This window comes from Triturus cristatus, chromosome 12 (assembly GCF_964204655.1).
Source record: "Triturus cristatus chromosome 12, aTriCri1.1, whole genome shotgun sequence".
Classification (NCBI taxonomy): domain Eukaryota; kingdom Metazoa; phylum Chordata; class Amphibia; order Caudata; family Salamandridae; genus Triturus; species Triturus cristatus.
In genome coordinates this window covers 218,868,748-218,885,475 of record NC_140595.1, presented here as the reverse complement: position 1 = coordinate 218,885,475, position 16,728 = coordinate 218,868,748, and the positions used below count along the sequence as shown (strand labels likewise).

Here is a 16,728-nt window from a genome sequence, read left to right as displayed (position 1 = left end):
ACAGGGTCTTTGATGTGCCGCCACTTACCCTAGAGAGCTATATTGTCACTTACTCTGGTTTCTCTTCAAAACGAAAAAATCTTTCGCCTTTTACTAAAGATTTCCGTGGAGAGGAACATTTAAGAGTTTATTCAATTTTTTTAAGCCTTGCCACAGGTGAGGCTGTTTATCATTTGTTTAAAAGAAAAGCATTAGAAGTTGGGGAATATCCAGCAATTGTCTGCTGCTTTTTTGGGGGACATAAGTTTGGTGTTTTATTCCTGAGCTCTCTGCTTGCTCATTTGCATAAACAGAGTGCAGGAGAGGTGCCTCATGGGAAAGAGCTTGTGCAGTGCATGAGATTGCTTTTCTTGACTGACTTGAAACTTCACGATCGCAGGCAGTATATTTTCTTATCTCCCAAACATCCTGCTGCCAGATCCCAGAGGTCACCCTCCTTTTTAAAGGTGGGACCAAGACTCATGCTGTGCTTTTCATAGGGCTTGCCCGTTATTTGTGCCCGTTCGAGGTGCCCTGAGAGGTCGCCAATCCTGAGTCAGCTTCCTCTCAGGTAGACTTGAAGGGGCACGTCAGACTTGTTTCACGTGTCTCCAGCCTAGACAGATATATCCTTCTATATTCAGGTTTAATGAAAGTACGTGTGAAAAAGGCACATACGGTGCATGGCTATGTGTAGAGCGTGTTGAAAGCGTAAAATGGCTAGGGGACAAAAGGCCTACAGTGCCACTTAACTAAAAGCCTGATTCACATTTGCTGTTCCCCTTCCCCAGCAGCCCCGACAACTCCTAATGAGCTGAGGTGAGTACAAAAGAAATTTGCATATTCCCAGACATACACATGTGAACAGTCCACCTTTTTGTACCTTGAGCAGAGACTTTGAAATGTTGGCCTGTTTTGCCCACCGGCCTGGTTCTCGCCCTCTTTCTTAGAGCCTGAAAATACCTTTCAGGTCCTCACCCTCGCAATGACAGGGTCTTTGATGTGCCGCCACTTACCCTAGAGAGCTATATTGTCACTTACTCTGGTTTCTCTTCAAAACGAAAAAATCTTTCGCCTTTTACTAAAGATTTCCGTGGAGAGGAACATTTAAGAGTTTATTCAATTTTTTTAAGCCTTGCCACAGGTGAGGCTATTTATCATTTGTTTAAAAGAAAAGCATTAGAAGTTGGGGAATATCCAGCAATTGTCTGCTGCTTTTTTGGGGGACATGAGTTTGGTGTTTTATTCCTGAGCTCTCTGCTTGCTCATTTGCATAAACAGAGTGCAGGAGAGGTGCCTCATGGGAAAGAGCTTGTGCAGTGCATGAGATTGCTTTTCTTGACTGACTTGAAACTTCACGATCGCAGGCAGTATATTTTCTTATCTCCCAAAGATCCTGCTGCCAGATCCCAGAGGTCACCCTCCTTTTTAAAGGTGGGACCAAGACTCATGCTGTGCTTTTCATAGGGCTTGCCCGTTATTTGTGCCCGTTAGAGGTGCCCTGAGAGGTCGCCAATCCTGAGTCAGCTTCCTCTCAGGTAGACTTGAAGGGGCACGTCAGACTTGTTTCACGTGTCTCCAGCCTAGACAGATATATCCTTCTATATTCAGGTTTAATGAAAGTACGTGTGAAAAAGGCACATACGGTGCATGGCTATGTGTAGAGCGTGTTGAAAGCGTAAAATGGCTAGGGGACAAAAGGCCTACAGTGCCACTTAACTAAAAGCCTGATTCACATTTCCTGTTCCCCTTCCCCAGCAGCCCCGACAACTCCTAATGAGCTGAGGTGAGTACAAAAGAAATTTGCATATTCCCAGACATACACATGTGAACAGTCCACCTTTTTGTACCTTGAGCAGAGACTTTGAAATGTTGGCCTGTTTTGCCCACCGGCCTGGTTCTCGCCCTCTTTCTTAGAGCCTGCAAATACCTTTCAGGTCCTCACCCTCGCAATGACAGGGTCTTTGATGTGCCGCCACTTACCCTAGAGAGCTATATTGTCACTTACTCTGGTTTCTCTTCAAAACGAAAAAATCTTTCGCCTTTTACTAAAGATTTCCGTGGAGAGGAACATTTAAGAGTTTATTCAATTTTTTTAAGCCTTGCCACAGGTGAGGCTGTTTATCATTTGTTTAAAAGAAAAGCATTAGAAGTTGGGGAATATCCAGCAATTGTCTGCTGCTTTTTTGGGGGACATAAGTTTGGTGTTTTATTCCTGAGCTCTCTGCTTGCTCATTTGCATAAACAGAGTGCAGGAGAGGTGCCTCATGGGAAAGAGCTTGTGCAGTGCATGAGATTGCTTTTCTTGACTGACTTGAAACTTCACGATCGCAGGCAGTATATTTTCTTATCTCCCAAAGATCCTGCTGCCAGATCCCAGAGGTCACCCTCCTTTTTAAAGGTGGGACCAAGACTCATGCTGTGCTTTTCATAGGGCTTGCCCGTTATTTGTGCCCGTTCGAGGTGCCCTGAGAGGTCGCCAATCCTGAGTCAGCTTCCTCTCAGGTAGACTTGAAGGGGCACGTCAGACTTGTTTCACGTGTCTCCAGCCTAGACAGATATATCCTTCTATATTCAGGTTTAATGAAAGTACGTGTGAAAAAGGCACATACGGTGCATGGCTATGTGTAGAGCGTGTTAAAAGCGTAAAATGGCTAGGGGACAAAAGGCCTACAGTGCCACTTAACTAAAAGCCTGATTCACATTTCCTGTTCCCCTTCCCCAGCAGCCCCGACAACTCCTAATGAGCTGAGGTGAGTACAAAAGAAATTTGCATATTCCCAGACATACACATGTGAACAGTCCACCTTTTTGTACCTTGAGCAGAGACTTTGAAATGTTGGCCTGTTTTGCCCACCGGCCTGGTTCTCGCCCTCTTTCTTAGAGCCTGCAAATACCTTTCAGGTCCTCACCCTCGCAATGACAGGGTCTTTGATGTGCCGCCACTTACCCTAGAGAGCTATATTGTCACTTACTCTGGTTTCTCTTCAAAATGAAAAAATCTTTTGCCTTTTACTAAAGATTTCCGTGGAGAGGAACATTTAAGAGTTTATTCAATTTTTTTGAGCCTTGCCACAGGTGAGGCTGTTTATCATTTGTTTAAAAGAAAAGCATTAGAAGTTGGGGAATATCCAGCAATTGTCTGCTGCTTTTTTGGGGGACATGAGTTTGGTGTTTTATTCCTGAGCGCTCTGCTTGCTCATTTGCATAAACAGAGTGCAGGAGAGGTGCCTCATGGGAAAGAGCTTGTGCAGTGCATGAGATTGCTTTTCTTGACTGACTTGAAACTTCACGATCGCAGGCAGTATATTTTCTTATCTCCCAAAGATCCTGCTGCCAGATCCCAGAGGTCACCCTCCTTTTTAAAGGTGGGACCAAGACTCATGCTGTGCTTTTCATAGGGCTTGCCCGTTATTTGTGCCCGTTAGAGGTGCCCTGAGAGGTCGCCAATCCTGAGTCAGCTTCCTCTCAGGTAGACTTGAAGGGGCACGTCAGACTTGTTTCACGTGTCTCCAGCCTAGACAGATATATCCTTCTATATTCAGGTTTAATGAAAGTACGTGTGAAAAAGGCACATACGGTGCATGGCTATGTGTAGAGCGTGTTGAAAGCGTAAAATGGCTAGGGGACAAAAGGCCTACAGTGCCACTTAACTAAAAGCCTGATTCACATTTCCTGTTCCCCTTCCCCAGCAGCCCCGACAACTCCTAATGAGCTGAGGTGAGTACAAAAGAAATTTGCATATTCCCAGACATACACATGTGAACAGTCCACCTTTTTGTACCTTGAGCAGAGACTTTGAAATGTTGGCCTGTTTTGCCCACCGGCCTGGTTCTCGCCCTCTTTCTTAGAGCCTGAAAATACCTTTCAGGTCCTCACCCTCGCAATGACAGGGTCTTTGATGTGCCGCCACTTACCCTAGAGAGCTATATTGTCACTTACTCTGGTTTCTCTTCAAAACGAAAAAATCTTTCGCCTTTTACTAAAGATTTCCGTGGAGAGGAACATTTAAGAGTTTATTCAATTTTTTTAAGCCTTGCCACAGGTGAGGCTGTTTATCATTTGTTTAAAAGAAAAGCATTAGAAGTTGGGGAATATCCAGCAATTGTCTGCTGCTTTTTTGGGGGACATAAGTTTGGTGTTTTATTCCTGAGCTCTCTGCTTGCTCATTTGCATAAACAGAGTGCAGGAGAGGTGCCTCATGGGAAAGAGCTTGTGCAGTGCATGAGATTGCTTTTCTTGACTGACTTGAAACTTCACGATCGCAGGCAGTATATTTTCTTATCTCCCAAAGATCCTGCTGCCAGATCCCAGAGGTCACCCTCCTTTTTAAAGGTGGGACCAAGACTCATGCTGTGCTTTTCATAGGGCTTGCCCGTTATTTGTGCCCGTTCGAGGTGCCCTGAGAGGTCGCCAATCCTGAGTCAGCTTCCTCTCAGGTAGACTTGAAGGGGCACGTCAGACTTGTTTCACGTGTCTCCAGCCTAGACAGATATATCCTTCTATATTCAGGTTTAATGAAAGTACGTGTGAAAAAGGCACATACGGTGCATGGCTATGTGTAGAGCGTGTTAAAAGCGTAAAATGGCTAGGGGACAAAAGGCCTACAGTGCCACTTAACTAAAAGCCTGATTCACATTTCCTGTTCCCCTTCCCCAGCAGCCCCGACAACTCCTAATGAGCTGAGGTGAGTACAAAAGAAATTTGCATATTCCCAGACATACACATGTGAACAGTCCACCTTTTTGTACCTTGAGCAGAGACTTTGAAATGTTGGCCTGTTTTGCCCACCGGCCTGGTTCTCGCCCTCTTTCTTAGAGCCTGCAAATACCTTTCAGGTCCTCACCCTCGCAATGACAGGGTCTTTGATGTGCCGCCACTTACCCTAGAGAGCTATATTGTCACTTACTCTGGTTTCTCTTCAAAATGAAAAAATCTTTTGCCTTTTACTAAAGATTTCCGTGGAGAGGAACATTTAAGAGTTTATTCAATTTTTTTAAGCCTTGCCACAGGTGAGGCTGTTTATCATTTGTTTAAAAGAAAAGCATTAGAAGTTGGGGAATATCCAGCAATTGTCTGCTGCTTTTTTGGGGGACATGAGTTTGGTGTTTTATTCCTGAGCGCTCTGCTTGCTCATTTGCATAAACAGAGTGCAGGAGAGGTGCCTCATGGGAAAGAGCTTGTGCAGTGCATGAGATTGCTTTTCTTGACTGACTTGAAACTTCACGATCGCAGGCAGTATATTTTCTTATCTCCCAAAGATCCTGCTGCCAGATCCCAGAGGTCACCCTCCTTTTTAAAGGTGGGACCAAGACTCATGCTGTGCTTTTCATAGGGCTTGCCCGTTATTTGTGCCCGTTAGAGGTGCCCTGAGAGGTCGCCAATCCTGAGTCAGCTTCCTCTCAGGTAGACTTGAAGGGGCACGTCAGACTTGTTTCACGTGTCTCCAGCCTAGACAGATATATCCTTCTATATTCAGGTTTAATGAAAGTACGTGTGAAAAAGGCACATACGGTGCATGGCTATGTGTAGAGCGTGTTGAAAGCGTAAAATGGCTAGGGGACAAAAGGCCTACAGTGCCACTTAACTAAAAGCCTGATTCACATTTGCTGTTCCCCTTCCCCAGCAGCCCCGACAACTCCTAATGAGCTGAGGTGAGTACAAAAGAAATTTGCATATTCCCAGACATACACATGTGAACAGTCCACCTTTTTGTACCTTGAGCAGAGACTTTGAAATGTTGGCCTGTTTTGCCCACCGGCCTGGTTCTCGCCCTCTTTCTTAGAGCCTGAAAATACCTTTCAGGTCCTCACCCTCGCAATGACAGGGTCTTTGATGTGCCGCCACTTACCCTAGAGAGCTATATTGTCACTTACTCTGGTTTCTCTTCAAAACGAAAAAATCTTTCGCCTTTTACTAAAGATTTCCGTGGAGAGGAACATTTAAGAGTTTATTCAATTTTTTTAAGCCTTGCCACAGGTGAGGCTGTTTATCATTTGTTTAAAAGAAAAGCATTAGAAGTTGGGGAATATCCAGCAATTGTCTGCTGCTTTTTTGGGGGACATGAGTTTGGTGTTTTATTCCTGAGCTCTCTGCTTGCTCATTTGCATAAACAGAGTGCAGGAGAGGTGCCTCATGGGAAAGAGCTTGTGCAGTGCATGAGATTGCTTTTCTTGACTGACTTGAAACTTCACGATCGCAGGCAGTATATTTTCTTATCTCCCAAAGATCCTGCTGCCAGATCCCAGAGGTCACCCTCCTTTTTAAAGGTGGGACCAAGACTCATGCTGTGCTTTTCATAGAGCTTGCCCGTTATTTGTGCCCGTTAGAGGTGCCCGTTAGAGGTGCCCTGAGAGGTCGCCAATCCTGAGTCAGCTTCCTCTCAGGTAGACTTGAAGGGGCACGTCAGACTTGTTTCACGTGTCTCCAGCCTAGACAGATATATCCTTCTATATTCAGGTTTAATGAAAGTACGTGTGAAAAAGGCACATACGGTGCATGGCTATGTGTAGAGCGTGTTGAAAGCGTAAAATGGCTAGGGGACAAAAGGCCTACAGTGCCACTTAACTAAAAGCCTGATTCACATTTGCTGTTCCCCTTCCCCAGCAGCCCCGACAACTCCTAATGAGCTGAGGTGAGTACAAAAGAAATTTGCATATTCCCAGACATACACATGTGAACAGTCCACCTTTTTGTACCTTGAGCAGAGACTTTGAAATGTTGGCCTGTTTTGCCCACCGGCCTGGTTCTCGCCCTCTTTCTTAGAGCCTGAAAATACCTTTCAGGTCCTCACCCTCGCAATGACAGGGTCTTTGATGTGCCGCCACTTACCCTAGAGAACTATATTGTCACTTACTCTGGTTTCTCTTCAAAACGAAAAAATCTTTCGCCTTTTACTAAAGATTTCCGTGGAGAGGAACATTTAAGAGTTTATTCAATTTTTTTAAGCCTTGCCACAGGTGAGGCTGTTTATCATTTGTTTAAAAGAAAAGCATTAGAAGTTGGGGAATATCCAGCAATTGTCTGCTGCTTTTTTGGGGGACATAAGTTTGGTGTTTTATTCCTGAGCTCTCTGCTTGCTCATTTGCATAAACAGAGTGCAGGAGAGGTGCCTCATGGGAAAGAGCTTGTGCAGTGCATGAGATTGCTTTTCTTGACTGACTTGAAACTTCACGATCGCAGGCAGTATATTTTCTTATCTCCCAAAGATCCTGCTGCCAGATCCCAGAGGTCACCCTCCTTTTTAAAGGTGGGACCAAGACTCATGCTGTGCTTTTCATAGGGCTTGCCCGTTATTTGTGCCCGTTCGAGGTGCCCTGAGAGGTCGCCAATCCTGAGTCAGCTTCCTCTCAGGTAGACTTGAAGGGGCACGTCAGACTTGTTTCACGTGTCTCCAGCCTAGACAGATATATCCTTCTATATTCAGGTTTAATGAAAGTACGTGTGAAAAAGGCACATACGGTGCATGGCTATGTGTAGAGCGTGTTAAAAGCGTAAAATGGCTAGGGGACAAAAGGCCTACAGTGCCACTTAACTAAAAGCCTGATTCACATTTCCTGTTCCCCTTCCCCAGCAGCCCCGACAACTCCTAATGAGCTGAGGTGAGTACAAAAGAAATTTGCATATTCCCAGACATACACATGTGAACAGTCCACCTTTTTGTACCTTGAGCAGAGACTTTGAAATGTTGGCCTGTTTTGCCCACCGGCCTGGTTCTCGCCCTCTTTCTTAGAGCCTGCAAATACCTTTCAGGTCCTCACCCTCGCAATGACAGGGTCTTTGATGTGCCGCCACTTACCCTAGAGAGCTATATTGTCACTTACTCTGGTTTCTCTTCAAAATGAAAAAATCTTTTGCCTTTTACTAAAGATTTCCGTGGAGAGGAACATTTAAGAGTTTATTCAATTTTTTTAAGCCTTGCCACAGGTGAGGCTGTTTATCATTTGTTTAAAAGAAAAGCATTAGAAGTTGGGGAATATCCAGCAATTGTCTGCTGCTTTTTTGGGGGACATGAGTTTGGTGTTTTATTCCTGAGCGCTCTGCTTGCTCATTTGCATAAACAGAGTGCAGGAGAGGTGCCTCATGGGAAAGAGCTTGTGCAGTGCATGAGATTGCTTTTCTTGACTGACTTGAAACTTCACGATCGCAGGCAGTATATTTTCTTATCTCCCAAAGATCCTGCTGCCAGATCCCAGAGGTCACCCTCCTTTTTAAAGGTGGGACCAAGACTCATGCTGTGCTTTTCATAGGGCTTGCCCGTTATTTGTGCCCGTTATTTGTGCCCGTTCGAGGTGCCCTGAGAGGTCGCCAATCCTGAGTCAGCTTCCTCTCAGGTAGACTTGAAGGGGCACGTCAGACTTGTTTCACGTGTCTCCAGCCTAGACAGATATATCCTTCTATATTCAGGTTTAATGAAAGTACGTGTGAAAAAGGCACATACGGTGCATGGCTATGTGTAGAGCGTGTTGAAAGCGTAAAATGGCTAGGGGACAAAAGGCCTACAGTGCCACTTAACTAAAAGCCTGATTCACATTTCCTGTTCCCCTTCCCCAGCAGCCCCGACAACTCCTAATGAGCTGAGGTGAGTACAAAAGAAATTTGCATATTCCCAGACATACACATGTGAACAGTCCACCTTTTTGTACCTTGAGCAGAGACTTTGAAATGTTGGCCTGTTTTGCCCACCGGCCTGGTTCTCGCCCTCTTTCTTAGAGCCTGAAAATACCTTTCAGGTCCTCACCCTCGCAATGACAGGGTCTTTGATGTGCCGCCACTTACCCTAGAGAGCTATATTGTCACTTACTCTGGTTTCTCTTCAAAACGAAAAAATCTTTCGCCTTTTACTAAAGATTTCCGTGGAGAGGAACATTTAAGAGTTTATTCAATTTTTTTAAGCCTTGCCACAGGTGAGGCTGTTTATCATTTGTTTAAAAGAAAAGCATTAGAAGTTGGGGAATATCCAGCAATTGTCTGCTGCTTTTTTGGGGGACATGAGTTTGGTGTTTTATTCCTGAGCTCTCTGCTTGCTCATTTGCATAAACAGAGTGCAGGAGAGGTGCCTCATGGGAAAGAGCTTGTGCAGTGCATGAGATTGCTTTTCTTGACTGACTTGAAACTTCACGATCGCAGGCAGTATATTTTCTTATCTCCCAAAGATCCTGCTGCCAGATCCCAGAGGTCACCCTCCTTTTTAAAGGTGGGACCAAGACTCATGCTGTGCTTTTCATAGAGCTTGCCCGTTATTTGTGCCCGTTATTTGTGCCCGTTAGAGGTGCCCTGAGAGGTCGCCAATCCTGAGTCAGCTTCCTCTCAGGTAGACTTGAAGGGGCACGTCAGACTTGTTTCACGTGTCTCCAGCCTAGACAGATATATCCTTCTATATTCAGGTTTAATGAAAGTACGTGTGAAAAAGGCACATACGGTGCATGGCTATGTGTAGAGCGTGTTGAAAGCGTAAAATGGCTAGGGGACAAAAGGCCTACAGTGCCACTTAACTAAAAGCCTGATTCACATTTCCTGTTCCCCTTCCCCAGCAGCCCCGACAACTCCTAATGAGCTGAGGTGAGTACAAAAGAAATTTGCATATTCCCAGACATACACATGTGAACAGTCCACCTTTTTGTACCTTGAGCAGAGACTTTGAAATGTTGGCCTGTTTTGCCCACCGGCCTGGTTCTCGCCCTCTTTCTTAGAGCCTGAAAATACCTTTCAGGTCCTCACCCTCGCAATGACAGGGTCTTTGATGTGCCGCCACTTACCCTAGAGAGCTATATTGTCACTTACTCTGGTTTCTCTTCAAAACGAAAAAATCTTTCGCCTTTTACTAAAGATTTCCGTGGAGAGGAACATTTAAGAGTTTATTCAATTTTTTTAAGCCTTGCCACAGGTGAGGCTGTTTATCATTTGTTTAAAAGAAAAGCATTAGAAGTTGGGGAATATCCAGCAATTGTCTGCTGCTTTTTTGGGGGACATAAGTTTGGTGTTTTATTCCTGAGCTCTCTGCTTGCTCATTTGCATAAACAGAGTGCAGGAGAGGTGCCTCATGGGAAAGAGCTTGTGCAGTGCATGAGATTGCTTTTCTTGACTGACTTGAAACTTCACGATCGCAGGCAGTATATTTTCTTATCTCCCAAACATCCTGCTGCCAGATCCCAGAGGTCACCCTCCTTTTTAAAGGTGGGACCAAGACTCATGCTGTGCTTTTCATAGGGCTTGCCCGTTATTTGTGCCCGTTCGAGGTGCCCTGAGAGGTCGCCAATCCTGAGTCAGCTTCCTCTCAGGTAGACTTGAAGGGGCACGTCAGACTTGTTTCACGTGTCTCCAGCCTAGACAGATATATCCTTCTATATTCAGGTTTAATGAAAGTACGTGTGAAAAAGGCACATACGGTGCATGGCTATGTGTAGAGCGTGTTGAAAGCGTAAAATGGCTAGGGGACAAAAGGCCTACAGTGCCACTTAACTAAAAGCCTGATTCACATTTCCTGTTCCCCTTCCCCAGCAGCCCCGACAACTCCTAATGAGCTGAGGTGAGTACAAAAGAAATTTGCATATTCCCAGACATACACATGTGAACAGTCCACCTTTTTGTACCTTGAGCAGAGACTTTGAAATGTTGGCCTGTTTTGCCCACCGGCCTGGTTCTCGCCCTCTTTCTTAGAGCCTGAAAATACCTTTCAGGTCCTCACCCTCGCAATGACAGGGTCTTTGATGTGCCGCCACTTACCCTAGAGAGCTATATTGTCACTTACTCTGGTTTCTCTTCAAAACGAAAAAATCTTTCGCCTTTTACTAAAGATTTCCGTGGAGAGGAACATTTAAGAGTTTATTCAATTTTTTTAAGCCTTGCCACAGGTGAGGCTGTTTATCATTTGTTTAAAAGAAAAGCATTAGAAGTTGGGGAATATCCAGCAATTGTCTGCTGCTTTTTTGGGGGACATGAGTTTGGTGTTTTATTCCTGAGCTCTCTGCTTGCTCATTTGCATAAACAGAGTGCAGGAGAGGTGCCTCATGGGAAAGAGCTTGTGCAGTGCATGAGATTGCTTTTCTTGACTGACTTGAAACTTCACGATCGCAGGCAGTATATTTTCTTATCTCCCAAAGATCCTGCTGCCAGATCCCAGAGGTCACCCTCCTTTTTAAAGGTGGGACCAAGACTCATGCTGTGCTTTTCATAGGGCTTGCCCGTTCGAGGTGCCCTGAGAGGTCGCCAATCCTGAGTCAGCTTCCTCTCAGGTAGACTTGAAGGGGCACGTCAGACTTGTTTCACGTGTCTCCAGCCTAGACAGATATATCCTTCTATATTCAGGTTTAATGAAAGTACGTGTGAAAAAGGCACATACGGTGCATGGCTATGTGTAGAGCGTGTTGAAAGCGTAAAATGGCTAGGGGACAAAAGGCCTACAGTGCCACTTAACTAAAAGCCTGATTCACATTTCCTGTTCCCCTTCCCCAGCAGCCCCGACAACTCCTAATGAGCTGAGGTGAGTACAAAAGAAATTTGCATATTCCCAGACATACACATGTGAACAGTCCACCTTTTTGTACCTTGAGCAGAGACTTTGAAATGTTGGCCTGTTTTGCCCACCGGCCTGGTTCTCGCCCTCTTTCTTAGAGCCTGAAAATACCTTTCAGGTCCTCACCCTCGCAATGACAGGGTCTTTGATGTGCCGCCACTTACCCTAGAGAGCTATATTGTCACTTACTCTGGTTTCTCTTCAAAACGAAAAAATCTTTCGCCTTTTACTAAAGATTTCCGTGGAGAGGAACATTTAAGAGTTTATTCAATTTTTTTAAGCCTTGCCACAGGTGAGGCTGTTTATCATTTGTTTAAAAGAAAAGCATTAGAAGTTGGGGAATATCCAGCAATTGCCTGCTGCTTTTTTGGGGGACATGAGTTTGGTGTTTTATTCCTGAGCTCTCTGCTTGCTCATTTGCATAAACAGAGTGCAGGAGAGGTGCCTCATGGGAAAGAGCTTGTGCAGTGCATGAGATTGCTTTTCTTGACTGACTTGAAACTTCACGATCGCAGGCAGTATATTTTCTTATCTCCCAAAGATCCTGCTGCCAGATCCCAGAGGTCACCCTCCTTTTTAAAGGTGGGACCAAGACTCATGCTGTGCTTTTCATAGGGCTTGCCCGTTATTTGTGCCCGTTCGAGGTGCCCTGAGAGGTCCCCAATCCTGAGTCAGCTTCCTCTCAGGTAGACTTGAAGGGGCACGTCAGACTTGTTTCACGTGTCTCCAGCCTAGACAGATATATCCTTCTATATTCAGGTTTAATGAAAGTACGTGTGAAAAAGGCACATACGGTGCATGGCTATGTGTAGAGCGTGTTGAAAGCGTAAAATGGCTAGGGGACAAAAGGCCTACAGTGCCACTTAACTAAAAGCCTGATTCACATTTGCTGTTCCCCTTCCCCAGCAGCCCCGACAACTCCTAATGAGCTGAGGTGAGTACAAAAGAAATTTGCATATTCCCAGACATACACATGTGAACAGTCCACCTTTTTGTACCTTGAGCAGAGACTTTGAAATGTTGGCCTGTTTTGCCCACCGGCCTGGTTCTCGCCCTCTTTCTTAGAGCCTGAAAATACCTTTCAGGTCCTCACCCTCGCAATGACAGGGTCTTTGATGTGCCGCCACTTACCCTAGAGAGCTATATTGTCACTTACTCTGGTTTCTCTTCAAAACGAAAAAATCTTTCGCCTTTTACTAAAGATTTCCGTGGAGAGGAACATTTAAGAGTTTATTCAATTTTTTTAAGCCTTGCCACAGGTGAGGCTGTTTATCATTTGTTTAAAAGAAAAGCATTAGAAGTTGGGGAATATCCAGCAATTGTCTGCTGCTTTTTTGGGGGACATGAGTTTGGTGTTTTATTCCTGAGCTCTCTGCTTGCTCATTTGCATAAACAGAGTGCAGGAGAGGTGCCTCATGGGAAAGAGCTTGTGCAGTGCATGAGATTGCTTTTCTTGACTGACTTGAAACTTCACGATCGCAGGCAGTATATTTTCTTATCTCCCAAAGATCCTGCTGCCAGATCCCAGAGGTCACCCTCCTTTTTAAAGGTGGGACCAAGACTCATGCTGTGCTTTTCATAGGGCTTGCCCGTTATTTGTGCCCGTTCGAGGTGCCCTGAGAGGTCGCCAATCCTGAGTCAGCTTCCTCTCAGGTAGACTTGAAGGGGCACGTCAGACTTGTTTCACGTGTCTCCAGCCTAGACAGATATATCCTTCTATATTCAGGTTTAATGAAAGTACGTGTGAAAAAGGCACATACGGTGCATGGCTATGTGTAGAGCGTGTTGAAAGCGTAAAATGGCTAGGGGACAAAAGGCCTACAGTGCCACTTAACTAAAAGCCTGATTCACATTTCCTGTTCCCCTTCCCCAGCAGCCCCGACAACTCCTAATGAGCTGAGGTGAGTACAAAAGAAATTTGCATATTCCCAGACATACACATGTGAACAGTCCACCTTTTTGTACCTTGAGCAGAGACTTTGAAATGTTGGCCTGTTTTGCCCACCGGCCTGGTTCTCGCCCTCTTTCTTAGAGCCTGAAAATACCTTTCAGGTCCTCACCCTCGCAATGACAGGGTCTTTGATGTGCCGCCACTTACCCTAGAGAGCTATATTGTCACTTACTCTGGTTTCTCTTCAAAACGAAAAAATCTTTCGCCTTTTACTAAAGATTTCCGTGGAGAGGAACATTTAAGAGTTTATTCAATTTTTTTAAGCCTTGCCACAGGTGAGGCTGTTTATCATTTGTTTAAAAGAAAAGCATTAGAAGTTGGGGAATATCCAGCAATTGTCTGCTGCTTTTTTGGGGGACATAAGTTTGGTGTTTTATTCCTGAGCTCTCTGCTTGCTCATTTGCATAAACAGAGTGCAGGAGAGGTGCCTCATGGGAAAGAGCTTGTGCAGTGCATGAGATTGCTTTTCTTGACTGACTTGAAACTTCACGATCGCAGGCAGTATATTTTCTTATCTCCCAAAGATCCTGCTGCCAGATCCCAGAGGTCACCCTCCTTTTTAAAGGTGGGACCAAGACTCATGCTGTGCTTTTCATAGGGCTTGCCCGTTATTTGTTTCCGTTCGAGGTGCCCTGAGAGGTCGCCAATCCTGAGTCAGCTTCCTCTCAGGTAGACTTGAAGGGGCACGTCAGACTTGTTTCACGTGTCTCCAGCCTAGACAGATATATCCTTCTATATTCAGGTTTAATGAAAGTACGTGTGAAAAAGGCACATACGGTGCATGGCTATGTGTAGAGCGTGTTGAAAGCGTAAAATGGCTAGGGGACAAAAGGCCTACAGTGCCACTTAACTAAAAGCCTGATTCACATTTCCTGTTCCCCTTCCCCAGCAGCCCCGACAACTCCTAATGAGCTGAGGTGAGTACAAAAGAAATTTGCATATTCCCAGACATACACATGTGAACAGTCCACCTTTTTGTACCTTGAGCAGAGACTTTGAAATGTTGGCCTGTTTTGCCCACCGGCCTGGTTCTCGCCCTCTTTCTTAGAGCCTGAAAATACCTTTCAGGTCCTCACCCTCGCAATGACAGGGTCTTTGATGTGCCGCCACTTACCCTAGAGAGCTATATTGTCACTTACTCTGGTTTCTCTTCAAAACGAAAAAATCTTTCGCCTTTTACTAAAGATTTCCGTGGAGAGGAACATTTAAGAGTTTATTCAATTTTTTTAAGCCTTGCCACAGGTGAGGCTGTTTATCATTTGTTTAAAAGAAAAGCATTAGAAGTTGGGGAATATCCAGCAATTGTCTGCTGCTTTTTTGGGGGACATGAGTTTGGTGTTTTATTCCTGAGCTCTCTGCTTGCTCATTTGCATAAACAGAGTGCAGGAGAGGTGCCTCATGGGAAAGAGCTTGTGCAGTGCATGAGATTGCTTTTCTGGACTGACTTGAAACTTCACGATCGCAGGCAGTATATTTTCTTATCTCCCAAAGATCCTGCTGCCAGATCCCAGAGGTCACCCTCCTTTTTAAAGGTGGGACCAAGACTCATGCTGTGCTTTTCATAGGGCTTGCCCGTTCGAGGTGCCCTGAGAGGTCGCCAATCCTGAGTCAGCTTCCTCTCAGGTAGACTTGAAGGGGCACGTCAGACTTGTTTCACGTGTCTCCAGCCTAGACAGATATATCCTTCTATATTCAGGTTTAATGAAAGTACGTGTGAAAAAGGCACATACGGTGCATGGCTATGTGTAGAGCGTGTTGAAAGCGTAAAATGGCTAGGGGACAAAAGGCCTACAGTGCCACTTAACTAAAAGCCTGATTCACATTTCCTGTTCCCCTTCCCCAGCAGCCCCGACAACTCCTAATGAGCTGAGGTGAGTACAAAAGAAATTTGCATATTCCCAGACATACACATGTGAACAGTCCACCTTTTTGTACCTTGAGCAGAGACTTTGAAATGTTGGCCTGTTTTGCCCACCGGCCTGGTTCTCGCCCTCTTTCTTAGAGCCTGAAAATACCTTTCAGGTCCTCACCCTCGCAATGACAGGGTCTTTGATGTGCCGCCACTTACCCTAGAGAGCTATATTGTCACTTACTCTGGTTTCTCTTCAAAACGAAAAAATCTTTCGCCTTTTACTAAAGATTTCCGTGGAGAGGAACATTTAAGAGTTTATTCAATTTTTTTAAGCCTTGCCACAGGTGAGGCTGTTTATCATTTGTTTAAAAGAAAAGCATTAGAAGTTGGGGAATATCCAGCAATTGCCTGCTGCTTTTTTGGGGGACATGAGTTTGGTGTTTTATTCCTGAGCTCTCTGCTTGCTCATTTGCATAAACAGAGTGCAGGAGAGGTGCCTCATGGGAAAGAGCTTGTGCAGTGCATGAGATTGCTTTTCTTGACTGACTTGAAACTTCACGATCGCAGGCAGTATATTTTCTTATCTCCCAAAGATCCTGCTGCCAGATCCCAGAGGTCACCCTCCTTTTTAAAGGTGGGACCAAGACTCATGCTGTGCTTTTCATAGGGCTTGCCCGTTATTTGTGCCCGTTCGAGGTGCCCTGAGAGGTCCCCAATCCTGAGTCAGCTTCCTCTCAGGTAGACTTGAAGGGGCACGTCAGACTTGTTTCACGTGTCTCCAGCCTAGACAGATATATCCTTCTATATTCAGGTTTAATGAAAGTACGTGTGAAAAAGGCACATACGGTGCATGGCTATGTGTAGAGCGTGTTGAAAGCGTAAAATGGCTAGGGGACAAAAGGCCTACAGTGCCACTTAACTAAAAGCCTGATTCACATTTGCTGTTCCCCTTCCCCAGCAGCCCCGACAACTCCTAATGAGCTGAGGTGAGTACAAAAGAAATTTGCATATTCCCAGACATACACATGTGAACAGTCCACCTTTTTGTACCTTGAGCAGAGACTTTGAAATGTTGGCCTGTTTTGCCCACCGGCCTGGTTCTCGCCCTCTTTCTTAGAGCCTGAAAATACCTTTCAGGTCCTCACCCTCGCAATGACAGGGTCTTTGATGTGCCGCCACTTACCCTAGAGAGCTATATTGTCACTTACTCTGGTTTCTCTTCAAAACGAAAAAATCTTTCGCCTTTTACTAAAGATTTCCGTGGAGAGGAACATTTAAGAGTTTATTCAATTTTTTTAAGCCTTGCCACAGGTGAGGCTATTTATCATTTGTTTAAAAGAAAAGCATTAGAAGTTGGGGAATATCCAGCAATTGTCTGCTGCTTTTTTGGGGGACATGAGTTTGGTGTTTTATTCCTGAGCTCTCTGCTTG

The 16,728-nt window shown here is 45.1% G+C and overlaps 18 non-coding genes across 18 annotated transcripts; all 18 read left to right on the top strand.

Moving 5' to 3' along the window:
- Nucleotides 1-49: 49 nt before the first annotated feature.
- LOC146775432 (U5 spliceosomal RNA) lies at nt 50-164 on the top strand. The gene has a single exon (XR_014973305.1). It is a non-coding gene; the product is annotated as a U5 spliceosomal RNA (small nuclear RNA).
- An 852-nt stretch (nt 165-1,016) lies between these two features.
- On the top strand, nt 1,017-1,131 carry LOC146775431 (U5 spliceosomal RNA). The gene has a single exon (XR_014973304.1). It is a non-coding gene; the product is annotated as a U5 spliceosomal RNA (small nuclear RNA).
- Nucleotides 1,132-1,983: 852 nt separating this feature from the next.
- Nucleotides 1,984-2,098, top strand: LOC146775430 (U5 spliceosomal RNA). The gene has a single exon (XR_014973302.1). It is a non-coding gene; the product is annotated as a U5 spliceosomal RNA (small nuclear RNA).
- An 852-nt stretch (nt 2,099-2,950) lies between these two features.
- LOC146775429 (U5 spliceosomal RNA) lies at nt 2,951-3,065 on the top strand. Its single transcript, XR_014974111.1, has one exon. It is a non-coding gene; the product is annotated as a U5 spliceosomal RNA (small nuclear RNA).
- An 852-nt stretch (nt 3,066-3,917) lies between these two features.
- Nucleotides 3,918-4,032, top strand: LOC146775428 (U5 spliceosomal RNA). The gene has a single exon (XR_014973301.1). It is a non-coding gene; the product is annotated as a U5 spliceosomal RNA (small nuclear RNA).
- Nucleotides 4,033-4,884: 852 nt separating this feature from the next.
- Nucleotides 4,885-4,999, top strand: LOC146775427 (U5 spliceosomal RNA). Its single transcript, XR_014973923.1, has one exon. It is a non-coding gene; the product is annotated as a U5 spliceosomal RNA (small nuclear RNA).
- Nucleotides 5,000-5,851: 852 nt separating this feature from the next.
- Nucleotides 5,852-5,966, top strand: LOC146775426 (U5 spliceosomal RNA). The gene has a single exon (XR_014973300.1). It is a non-coding gene; the product is annotated as a U5 spliceosomal RNA (small nuclear RNA).
- Nucleotides 5,967-6,831: 865 nt separating this feature from the next.
- LOC146775425 (U5 spliceosomal RNA) lies at nt 6,832-6,946 on the top strand. The gene has a single exon (XR_014973299.1). It is a non-coding gene; the product is annotated as a U5 spliceosomal RNA (small nuclear RNA).
- Nucleotides 6,947-7,798: 852 nt separating this feature from the next.
- Nucleotides 7,799-7,913, top strand: LOC146775424 (U5 spliceosomal RNA). The gene has a single exon (XR_014973922.1). It is a non-coding gene; the product is annotated as a U5 spliceosomal RNA (small nuclear RNA).
- Nucleotides 7,914-8,778: 865 nt separating this feature from the next.
- LOC146775423 (U5 spliceosomal RNA) lies at nt 8,779-8,893 on the top strand. The gene has a single exon (XR_014973298.1). It is a non-coding gene; the product is annotated as a U5 spliceosomal RNA (small nuclear RNA).
- An 865-nt stretch (nt 8,894-9,758) lies between these two features.
- Nucleotides 9,759-9,873, top strand: LOC146775422 (U5 spliceosomal RNA). Its single transcript, XR_014973297.1, has one exon. It is a non-coding gene; the product is annotated as a U5 spliceosomal RNA (small nuclear RNA).
- An 852-nt stretch (nt 9,874-10,725) lies between these two features.
- On the top strand, nt 10,726-10,840 carry LOC146775421 (U5 spliceosomal RNA). Its single transcript, XR_014973296.1, has one exon. It is a non-coding gene; the product is annotated as a U5 spliceosomal RNA (small nuclear RNA).
- An 839-nt stretch (nt 10,841-11,679) lies between these two features.
- On the top strand, nt 11,680-11,794 carry LOC146775420 (U5 spliceosomal RNA). The gene has a single exon (XR_014973295.1). It is a non-coding gene; the product is annotated as a U5 spliceosomal RNA (small nuclear RNA).
- Nucleotides 11,795-12,646: 852 nt separating this feature from the next.
- LOC146775419 (U5 spliceosomal RNA) lies at nt 12,647-12,761 on the top strand. Its single transcript, XR_014973294.1, has one exon. It is a non-coding gene; the product is annotated as a U5 spliceosomal RNA (small nuclear RNA).
- Nucleotides 12,762-13,613: 852 nt separating this feature from the next.
- Nucleotides 13,614-13,728, top strand: LOC146775418 (U5 spliceosomal RNA). The gene has a single exon (XR_014973293.1). It is a non-coding gene; the product is annotated as a U5 spliceosomal RNA (small nuclear RNA).
- An 852-nt stretch (nt 13,729-14,580) lies between these two features.
- Nucleotides 14,581-14,695, top strand: LOC146775417 (U5 spliceosomal RNA). The gene has a single exon (XR_014973291.1). It is a non-coding gene; the product is annotated as a U5 spliceosomal RNA (small nuclear RNA).
- Nucleotides 14,696-15,534: 839 nt separating this feature from the next.
- LOC146775416 (U5 spliceosomal RNA) lies at nt 15,535-15,649 on the top strand. Its single transcript, XR_014973290.1, has one exon. It is a non-coding gene; the product is annotated as a U5 spliceosomal RNA (small nuclear RNA).
- An 852-nt stretch (nt 15,650-16,501) lies between these two features.
- On the top strand, nt 16,502-16,616 carry LOC146775415 (U5 spliceosomal RNA). Its single transcript, XR_014973289.1, has one exon. It is a non-coding gene; the product is annotated as a U5 spliceosomal RNA (small nuclear RNA).
- The last annotated feature ends 112 nt before the right edge of the window (nt 16,617-16,728 follow it).